The sequence below is a fragment of the Peromyscus maniculatus genome, chromosome 4 (genome assembly GCF_049852395.1).
Source record: "Peromyscus maniculatus bairdii isolate BWxNUB_F1_BW_parent chromosome 4, HU_Pman_BW_mat_3.1, whole genome shotgun sequence".
Classification (NCBI taxonomy): Eukaryota; Metazoa; Chordata; class Mammalia; order Rodentia; family Cricetidae; genus Peromyscus; species Peromyscus maniculatus.
In genome coordinates, this window is record NC_134855.1 from 137,804,432 (window position 1) to 137,813,993 (window position 9,562).

Here is a 9,562-nt window from a genome sequence, read left to right on the forward strand (position 1 = left end):
ATGACCTTGAACGTGTGGTCCTTCTGCCTCTAACCTCCCAAGTTCTGGGATTACAGGCCTGCAGCACCACATTGTGTTTTATGTGGTTCTGGGGCTTTATACCTGCTAGGCAAGGTCTCTACCAATAGCCCTAACCTAGGAATGCATTCGTTCGGGAGAAAATGGCCTTTGGTTTAGGAGGCAGAATTCAGCTAGGTGGTGGGGGTTGTGAGTTCTGCACAGCAACGAGACAGAATGAACACCATGGTCAGTTTTCCAGGATCACAGGAAGCAGAAAGGATTCTGAATTATTTAAGCAGAGAAAATTGATTGAAAGGGTCTCAGGTTCTCACAGAGCCTGTGAGAAATCTGGGGCCCCTCATCTGGGAAGCAAGGGAGCAAATATACTCCAGAAGTCTCACTGTTGGAAATGATCTGGAAGCCCCTGAAAACCAGTGGGATTACTTCAAGCCATGAGCACACTAAAATATAACTTTCTGCTCATCAGACACTTTTGCAAGTAAGCCACATGACAGGCCCAGCCACTGGCCTCATTTTACAGATGAAGAGCCCGAGGCAGAGTCAGGCAGGGTAGAAAGCTGCATTCCTGGACTGAACAAGGCCGTCTATTCTAGAAATCACATCATTAACTACCTTGGTGTGCTGCCTGAATGAATCCCAGACATTCCTCTTGCTTGGGTCACTGTTCTAAAGCCTTACAAGGACAATCTAATCAGGCCATGCCTACGTGTGCCCAGAATCCAGTAGGGTTATCCATCTGAGGAAGAGCTAGTCACCCAAGAGGAGGGGGAGTAGATATGAAATGGCCTCTAAATGGAGGCACCAGTGCAGTCCACTGCTGGGCCTCTCAGCATCCTTCATACCCTATGCCCATGCATGCTCTTCCAAAAACGTGCTGTACTGATGTACTGATTGGGTGTAACAATTTGACAGGCACCCAAAAGTGTGTCTGCTCATGCGTGCATTTCTGCTTGTGCACACACTTATGTGGTCTGAGCCCATAGAATGCCCCTCTGAGCTCCAGATTCCTCTCTTGTGTGCAGAATCCCACTTCTCCCAGGACTGCTGTAGGGCTTCATCAAGCACGCAAATGTTAAAGGCTCTGTTCAGTGCCAAGAACAAAGGAGAATTCAGTTTTTAGACATAAAGAAGTGTGGCTTGTGCAGGGACCAATGGTTGTGAAAATCAACCCCCAAATATCCAAACTCAACTCTTGGGCTGGACTTGGTCCCTCTGGACTTTCCAGGGGATTCCCAAGGGTTGGTTAAGTATTCACATTCTCTCCCTTCAGCCAATGAGTAACTGAACCATGTCCAATTGCTGGGCTAGACTTGGAGAAACCAAACCCACCCCCACTCATGTCTGACATCTGTTGGAGGATGGGAGGTGACATGGGAAGAGTTTCTGTTGGTAATTCCTTGGGTGGTCCTGAGAAGATCGCATCCCACCCGGAGCCAGAGTTTCTTCAGCGGGCAATGGAGTTTCCAGATGCTCCTGGCGATGAACTGTGGGAATCCCCCGAGATACTTCAATGAAAGGGTGAAAACCGAGCCTCGATTATGAGAAGTCTTAAGCGACTGAGAGTTCTGCCTGTGACCTTGAGACTTTTGGGGCCAGGTGCTATGACACGTCTCCAAGAAGGACAGGCTCGTCTTGAGAAAAGGGAGTTGCCAAATTTAGGGGGAATGTCATGGGATTCAGAATATATTAACTCCTTTACTAAATATTTGTTTCTATTGTAAGGATGCCAGACACTTGGCACTCGTCTATGTGCTTACTCTTCCCTGACCATGACAGACATTACTAATCAATCACATAACTTCCAGTAGAACGTAGAGGCAGCTGCAGAATCCTCCTCAATGTACAGTACAAGCAGCTGCCACCAGTCAGCACAGTGATCATGGATCTCACATTCATTTGTCATCTGTGGTCTGAAACATTAGTGTGTGTTGATATGGAGAAAGACACCACGGGTTCCCAAGGCTAAAGATTTGGCTCTGAGTCTTGCCTTAAAACCTCTGATAGATTGGGAGTGTGACTCAGTGGTGGAGTACTTGCCTGGCATGTGTGAGGAAGCCCTGCATTCTATCCCCAGCATAGCAAAGACAGATACAAGTCATACATCTAGGGCCCCTGTGAGAATGAAGAGATATTTCTGTGGCAAATATAATCCATGGAGACCCCCTCAATAAGAGCGAGAGTCCTGGGAACCTTCAGGATCAGGTTTGTGGGCAGCCCACCATGAACATCTTCCCTGGTACATTTTCTGTGGCTGCAACACAATACCCTGAGGCAGAACATTTTATGAAGAAAAAAGGTTTACTCAGTTCTTTAAGAGCTGGAGTTAAGATTTCAAGATAAAGCAAGTGTTGACTGTAACAGACACCAGAGAAAAGTATGACAGGCAGGCGGGGCAGCAAGTGCCATGTGTCAGGGAGTGTGAGTTTTCTCCTGGGAGGCATGAGAAATGGGGAGGGAACTAAAGAAGGGTTGCCCTGAGACCCCTCTAACTGCTGGGTGGGGGAGGTATTAGAAGGCAGTGGGGGTTGCTCTGGGGCCCCGGGCTGGTGTCCCACAGGCTCTGAGGGGTGTTAGGAGTCCCAGCACCTCCTCAACCTCTACCCTTGGGTCCTATACCCTGTAACTTCTCTTTCCCTTCCAGCCCAGCGCTGTCTGTCATTATTGGAGGACAGACCCCATGGCTGATGCACACAATGGCCATGAACTCCTAGGGCCTGCAGGTGGTGGCCCTCTTCATCTGGAGAGGCAGCTATGAGCTGCCAGCTGAGGGAGAGAGGACAGCAGCCCTGCCCGCCTTGGGCACTACTTAGGGCTTCCTGCTTTTCCACATTGTCCTCTCCCGTTCCAGAAGATTACCTTTTCACAATACCTACTCCTCCTTGGAGGACCAAGACCTCTGAGAGGCCCTGCCTAGCGGCATCACTGCTCAGGGTTTTTCACCCACCCCCTCAGGAGTTCACCTTCTGTTGTGGGAGGCTACATCAGGCATGGCTGGCTGTGGACACAAACATAGTTGGAGTCTAGAGGAGGAACTCAATCACACCCCCTCGGGGTCAAGTCAGAGAAGGTTTTTCAGAGAAAAGGACACTTGCCCTAGGATTTTCAATGAGAAATGTAAGTTCACTATGGGGAGAAAGATGAAAAAACACGTGAAGCCAAGGACACAATGTATGAGGCTGGTTATTGCTAGCCATCTCTCTAAGCTTGGAAAGGGGCTCTGTGCCCATAAATGTTTGTTGAATGAATGTTTGAGGGGAAGACAGAACTCTGGTGTGGCTGCATCAGAGTTTCAAGACAGGCAGTGGATCCAACCAGGCAAACAGAAAGTTAAAAAGATTATCAAAACTTGGGGCACCTGCTCTCCAGCTCACCAGAGCTCACAGCTGTTCATCTGCTCATTCATGTGGCCCACCTGCACCCAGTGGACATCAGAATTGCACCACTGATTCCACATGATCTGCTCTTGCAGAGTCTGGACTATGTATGAACTGTTCTCAGGGCCAGGCAAACAGCCGGTGCTCAATAAATGTTTGCCTGGTAGGTGGATGAATAGCATGGTGATTTTAAAATGTGTTGTGGTACTTTGAATGTAACTGGCCCCCATAAGCTCAAAAGGAGTGGCACTATTAGGAGGCGTGGCTTTGTTGCAATAGGTATGGCCTTGTTAGAGGAAGTGTGTCACTGTGGGAGTGGGCTTTGAGATCTCATATATCTTCAAGTCATGCCCAGTGTCCCACACCACGTCCTGTTGCCTGTGGATCAAGATGTAGAACTCTCAGCTCCTTCTCCAGCATCGTGCCTGCCTGCATGCTGCCATGTCCCACCATGATAAATGGATTGAAACTCTGAAAATGTAAGCCACCCCAAGTAAGTGTCTTTCCTTTATAAGAGTTGCCATAGTCATGATATGTAGTTTTTTGTTTTTGTTTTTGTTTCTCTATCTATCCATCCGCTCACCCACCCACCCATCTCCATTGCTAATCTGTTGGTACTGTATGAGCTCTTTCACAGATCAATGTGGAATAACAGTAAACTTTTCTTGTTCCTGGAGTTTCTGCGGACTGAGTTTTCTGAGCAGCTTCATGGGGTGGCTAGAACACTCAAGCATCCCTTTGCTACCCAGCTCCCAAATAAACGCATGGAGTCTTATTTTTTCTTATGAATGTCCTGCTTTAGCTTGGCTTATTTCTAGCCAACTTTTCTTAACTTATCCCCTCTACCTTTTGCCTCTGGGATTTTACCTTTCTCTACTTCTGATATCTTTTCTTTCCTTCTTATTCCATGTCTGGCTGTGCAGCTGGATGGCTGGTCCCCAGCATCCTCCTCTCCTCCTCTTCCTTTCGCTCCTCAATTCCACATTCTTCTCCTTCTATTTATTCTCTCTGCCTGCCATCCCTGCCTAGCTATTGGCTGTTCAACTCTTTATTAGACCAATTAGGTGGTTTTTTTTCTTTCTGGTTTTTCAAGACAGGGTTTCTCTGTAGTTTTGCGCCTTTCCTGGAACTCACTTTGTAGACCAGGCTGGCCTCGAACTCACAGAGATCCACCTGGCTCTGCCTCCCGAGTGCTGGGATTAAAGGTGTGCGCCACCACCGCCCGGCCCAATTAGGTGTTTTAAACAGGCAAAGGAACACAGCTTCACAGAGTTAAACAAATGCAACAAAATAGTGAAACACATCTTTGTATCATTAAACAAATATTCCACAGCATAAACAAATGTAACACATCTTAAAATAATATTCCACAAAAATGGTGTCTCTTCACAGCAATAGAAATCCTAACTAAGACACATGCTTACAAATTCCTTACCCTTCTCACTGAGGGCAGAAGCCCCTCAATGTGGACTAGACTTTGAGACTCAAGTGGAGAACTCAACATGAAAGAAGGTGAGGTGTGACTTCCAAGACGATGTCATAAAAGACAATGTGGCTCTGTCTTGCTGCTTTTCTGGTGATGTGCCACAGGAACACCAACATCACGTGGCTGGAACACTCAAGCATCCCTGTGGACATGCTCAGATGAGGAGGACTGAGGACTGCTGCTATTGGTCAGCACCCAGGGGCCATCTTCCCTAGGTCCTCATCCTAGGGAAGCCTTTGAATGACTGCATCCCAAGATGGCAACCTGACTGCTACTCCATTCATGACCCTGGGCCAGGGCCACCCCATGAAGCTGCTCCAGAAAACTCAGTCCACAGAAACTCCAGGAACAAGAAAATTTTACTGTTATTCCACATTGAGCCGTGAAAGAGCTCATACAGTACCAACAGATTAGCAATGGAGATGGATGGGTGGGTGAGTGGATGGATCGATGGATAGTGGATGGACTTATATATAGGTGGAAGTAGATGGTTGGGTGAATAGTGGCCAGTGAATGGATGGATGTATGGATGGATGGATGGATGGATGGATGGATGGATGGATAGGTAGGTTGGTGGATGGATGGGTAGATAGATGCATGAATGGATGGACAGATAAATGGATAGGTGGGTTGGTGGATGGGTGAATGGATAGTAGATGGATAGACACATTGACAGGTGTGAAGATAGTAGATGAGTGGCTGGGTGGAAAGAAGAGTGGATGAATGAACAGATTGGTTGGTGGATAGATGGATGAATAGATAGTGAATGGATGAGTGGGTAAGTGGGTAGATAGATGAATGAATGGATGGACAGACAGGTTGGTGAGTAAATGGGTAGGTAGGTTAGTGGATAGATGAGTAATGGATAGTTAGATGGATAGAAGGATAGATGATGGATAGATGGATGGATGGGTAATGAATGGGTGAACATGTGGGTAGATAGATGGGTAGATGGGTGAACATGTGGACACATGGATGGACAGACGGATGGATGGATGGATGAATGGATGGATGGATAAGTGGGTAGATTGGTGGATAGATGAATAGTGGGTGGATAGGTAGATGGGTGGGTGGGTGGATGGGTAAGAATGCATTAGGTAGTGTTAGAAGTTCTGTTGGCAAAGTACAGGAGTTCCAATCCTGACAAGTTTACTGCCCTGGAAATCTGGAAGAAGTTTGTCATCCTGGAGTGCCATGGTCACCTCTGAGTTTTGGGCAGGTCACCCAGGCAGCCAAGCAGGGAAGGACAGAGCTGATGACTTTGAGCCAAGAGGGCCACAAGAAACCCTGTGTGTCTCACCCCAGCTTTCTCCAGCAGCCCTGTTCCCCCACTTCTTCCTATGGTCCTGGCTCTGCCATTCCTCAGCCAAGCTGGCCTCTGACTCCTGCAGGAAGTCAGGGCTCCAGCGTTTCTCAGAGGCTGCGTCATGCTCCTCACTCAGAGCGTTCTTTGTGTGTGTGTGTGTGTGTGTGTGTGTGTGTGTGTGTGTGTGTGTGTGTGTGCAGCGGGAGGGCAGTTTGGCTCTCTGTGGGGAGAGGAGTCGGAGGACTCAGGACAGGACTGGTTGCATTCAAGGACCAAAAAGAGGGGAAGCGAGAAGCTGTGACCGTGTGCAGAGTCTGCTGACTCCAAAGATGTGGTGGGCAGCCACAGCTACCAGCTTCCAAAGGGCTCTGAAGCGAGCCCAAGATTCCGGATGCTGGAGCTATTTGGGATTACCTAGCATGTGTCTTGGGACACACACAGAGAGAAGGCTTAATGTAAACTCAGACCACACTGACACGCTATACCTCTTCCAGCATGCTGGTTCCAAATCCTGGCATTGGGCACCATCACACTGTGTTGGTGGCTGTGGCAGACCTGTGTGAAAGGCTTAGCTTGGTGCTGCTATGTATGGTATAGTCTTTAGGAAGTGTGGTAGTTTGAAAAAGAATAACCCCATAGGCTCATATATTTTAATGGTTGGTCCCTATATTGTTTGGGGAAGGATTAGGAGGTGCGGCCTTGTTGGAGGAGGTGTGTCACTGGAGGGAGTGGGCTTTGATGTTTCAAAAGCTCATGCCAGCCCCTGCCCTCTGCCTCCAACTTTTGAAAGTTCAGGATGTAAACTCTCAGCTACTCCTCAAGTGCCATACCCCCCTGTCTGTCTGCCCACCACTGTGCTCCCCACCACGATGTTCATGGACTCACTTTCTGAAACTGTAAGAAAGCCACTAAACACTTTCTTTTATAGGTGGCCTTGGTCGTGGTGACTCTTCACAGCAATGGAACAGTCACTAAGATGGGGGGTGAGGACCTGAGGGGCCTGAGGTCACAGAAGGCATATCCTGGAAGGGAATCCAGCCTCCTCTCCCTCTTCCCCTCCCTCCTCTCCTCTCTTTCGCTGCTCTCATGAGATGAGCAGCTTGCCTTTACCACTGGATGCCCTCTGCCAGGAGGTTCGGATGCCCTCTGCCATGGGGTTCCTCTTTACCACAAGCCCAAAGGCAACCCGGCCAGATGACTGTGGACTGGAATTCTGAAAACAGGAGCCAAATAAACCTTCTCTCTGCCTTTCATCCTTCTCTCTGCCTTTGTCACAGTAGCAGAAGTCTGACTAAAGTCCTGGGAGTGCATCATAAAGGAAATGATCTAACAAAACAGTAGACACATTTACCCTGCCCCCCTTTTTATCCTTTACTTCTAGGTTACATTCTAACAAAATAATTCTTCAAATATAAAAAAAAAAAAGTCTGGCACACAGTTTATTCCCTGAATTTATAATAGCAACACGTTGGAAATACTCAGATGTCCGTTTGTTAGTACTTTTCTCGTGGCTGTGACCAAACACACTTAAGACACCACTTAGGATAGGCAGGGCTTGTGGTTCCATGGGACATGGCCCATTGTGTGAGGAAAGCCTGGAGGCCAAAGGCAGAGGCACAAAGCAAATGCTTCTTGCCTGGAGTCAGGCAGAGAATACATCCAGACTCAGCTTGCTTTCTCCTTTTCACTCTTTTTTTTTTTTTTAAGATTTATTTATTTATTATGTATACAATATTCTGCCTGCATGTATCCCTGCAGGCCGGAGGAGGGCGCCAGATCTCATTACAGATGGTTGTGAGCCACCATGTGGTTGCTGGGAATTGAACTCAGGACCTTTGGATGAACAAGCAGTGCTCTTAACCTCTGAGCCATCTCTCCAGCCCTCCTTTTCACTCTTAAATTCCACCCAGGCCCGCAGCCCACCAGTCAGAGCAACCCACATGCAGGGAAGGTCTTCCCCCCTCAACTAATCCTTCCCCAAAATACCGTCATGGACTCAGTCTCTTAAGTGAGTATCACTCCAGCCAAGTTGACAGTGAAAATTAACCATGACACTACCGATAGGTACCACACAGGAGATCTTACATAGCCATGAAAGCAAGAGGATCTCTTACACTTGTGCTGAGTGATTTCTAGTCATTATTAATAAGCAAAAAGTAAAATATAAGGGTATGCTACCTTTCATTTAAGAAAGCAGAATGGGGTCTAAAGAGGTAGCCCAGCAGTTAAGAGCACTTGCTGCTCTTCTAGAGGGCCCAAGCTCATTGCCAGCACCCACAAGCACTGTTAACTCCAGCTCCAGGAGATTTGACTCCCTCTTCTGGCCTTCACAGGCACTGCACTCATGCACACACACACACACACACACACACACACACACACACACACACACTAAAATGGATCTTTAAAGAAAAATAATTTAATAAAGAAAACATGCCAGGCAGTGATGGCACACACCTCTAATCCCAGCACTTGAGAGGCAGAGTTTGAGTGTGAGGCCAGCCTAGTCTCTAGATAGAGTTCCAGGATGCCCAGGGCTACACAGAGAAACCCTGGCTTGAAAAGACAAACAAACAAAAACAAAACACGCATATTAACTTAATTATGCAAAAGAAAAGAAACTGAGAAGGGCCACTCCTACAGAGTCAGAGGGAGTGTGCTCTGGAAGGAAGACATGGAAATGAGTTTTCTCTGGGAATGTTTAGATGGCCCTGAGTCGTAACCATGTAAGCATTTTATGTGGTCTGGAAAACTAGATAAGAGGGCAAAAGCATACACCTCAAACTTGTAAACAAGAAGACAGACATAAGCTCATCTGCATATCAAATTGATAATATCAATGAGTTGGGCATGAGGCAGATGCACCTGAAATACCAGTACCCAGGAGGTGGAGGTAGGAGAACTGAGAGTTCAAGGTCAGCCCAAGCTATGTAACAAGAGTCTGTCTCCAAAACAAGAACAATAACAACAAGACAGTGTTAATTACCTTTGCCTTCCTATGGCCTGTGCCTGACAGAATCACCCCAAGAGAGAGTTTATGTGGGCTCAGGGTTTCATGGGACTGAAGGCCATTATGGTGGGGAAGGTATAGCTTTAGAACCACCGAAGACACCCCAGGCCTCTCTGAAGTGTTGAAAGCTGGACTGATACTGTTCATGCTGTGACTTTCAGGATGGGAACAGGGTGTGGCCAGCACATGCTGGGGCTTCTGCCTCCCACATTGAGAGCTCAGCTCCAGCTGGAGGGCCAACCTATCTGGTACAGCCACCACCTCAGCTCTCAAGGTTTTCCTTCCCTTCATCTTCAGCCCAGGCAGGAAGGGCATATTCTCCTCTCAGTCTGTGCCTCCTCCTTTGGATGCCCCTGGCGTGGTCC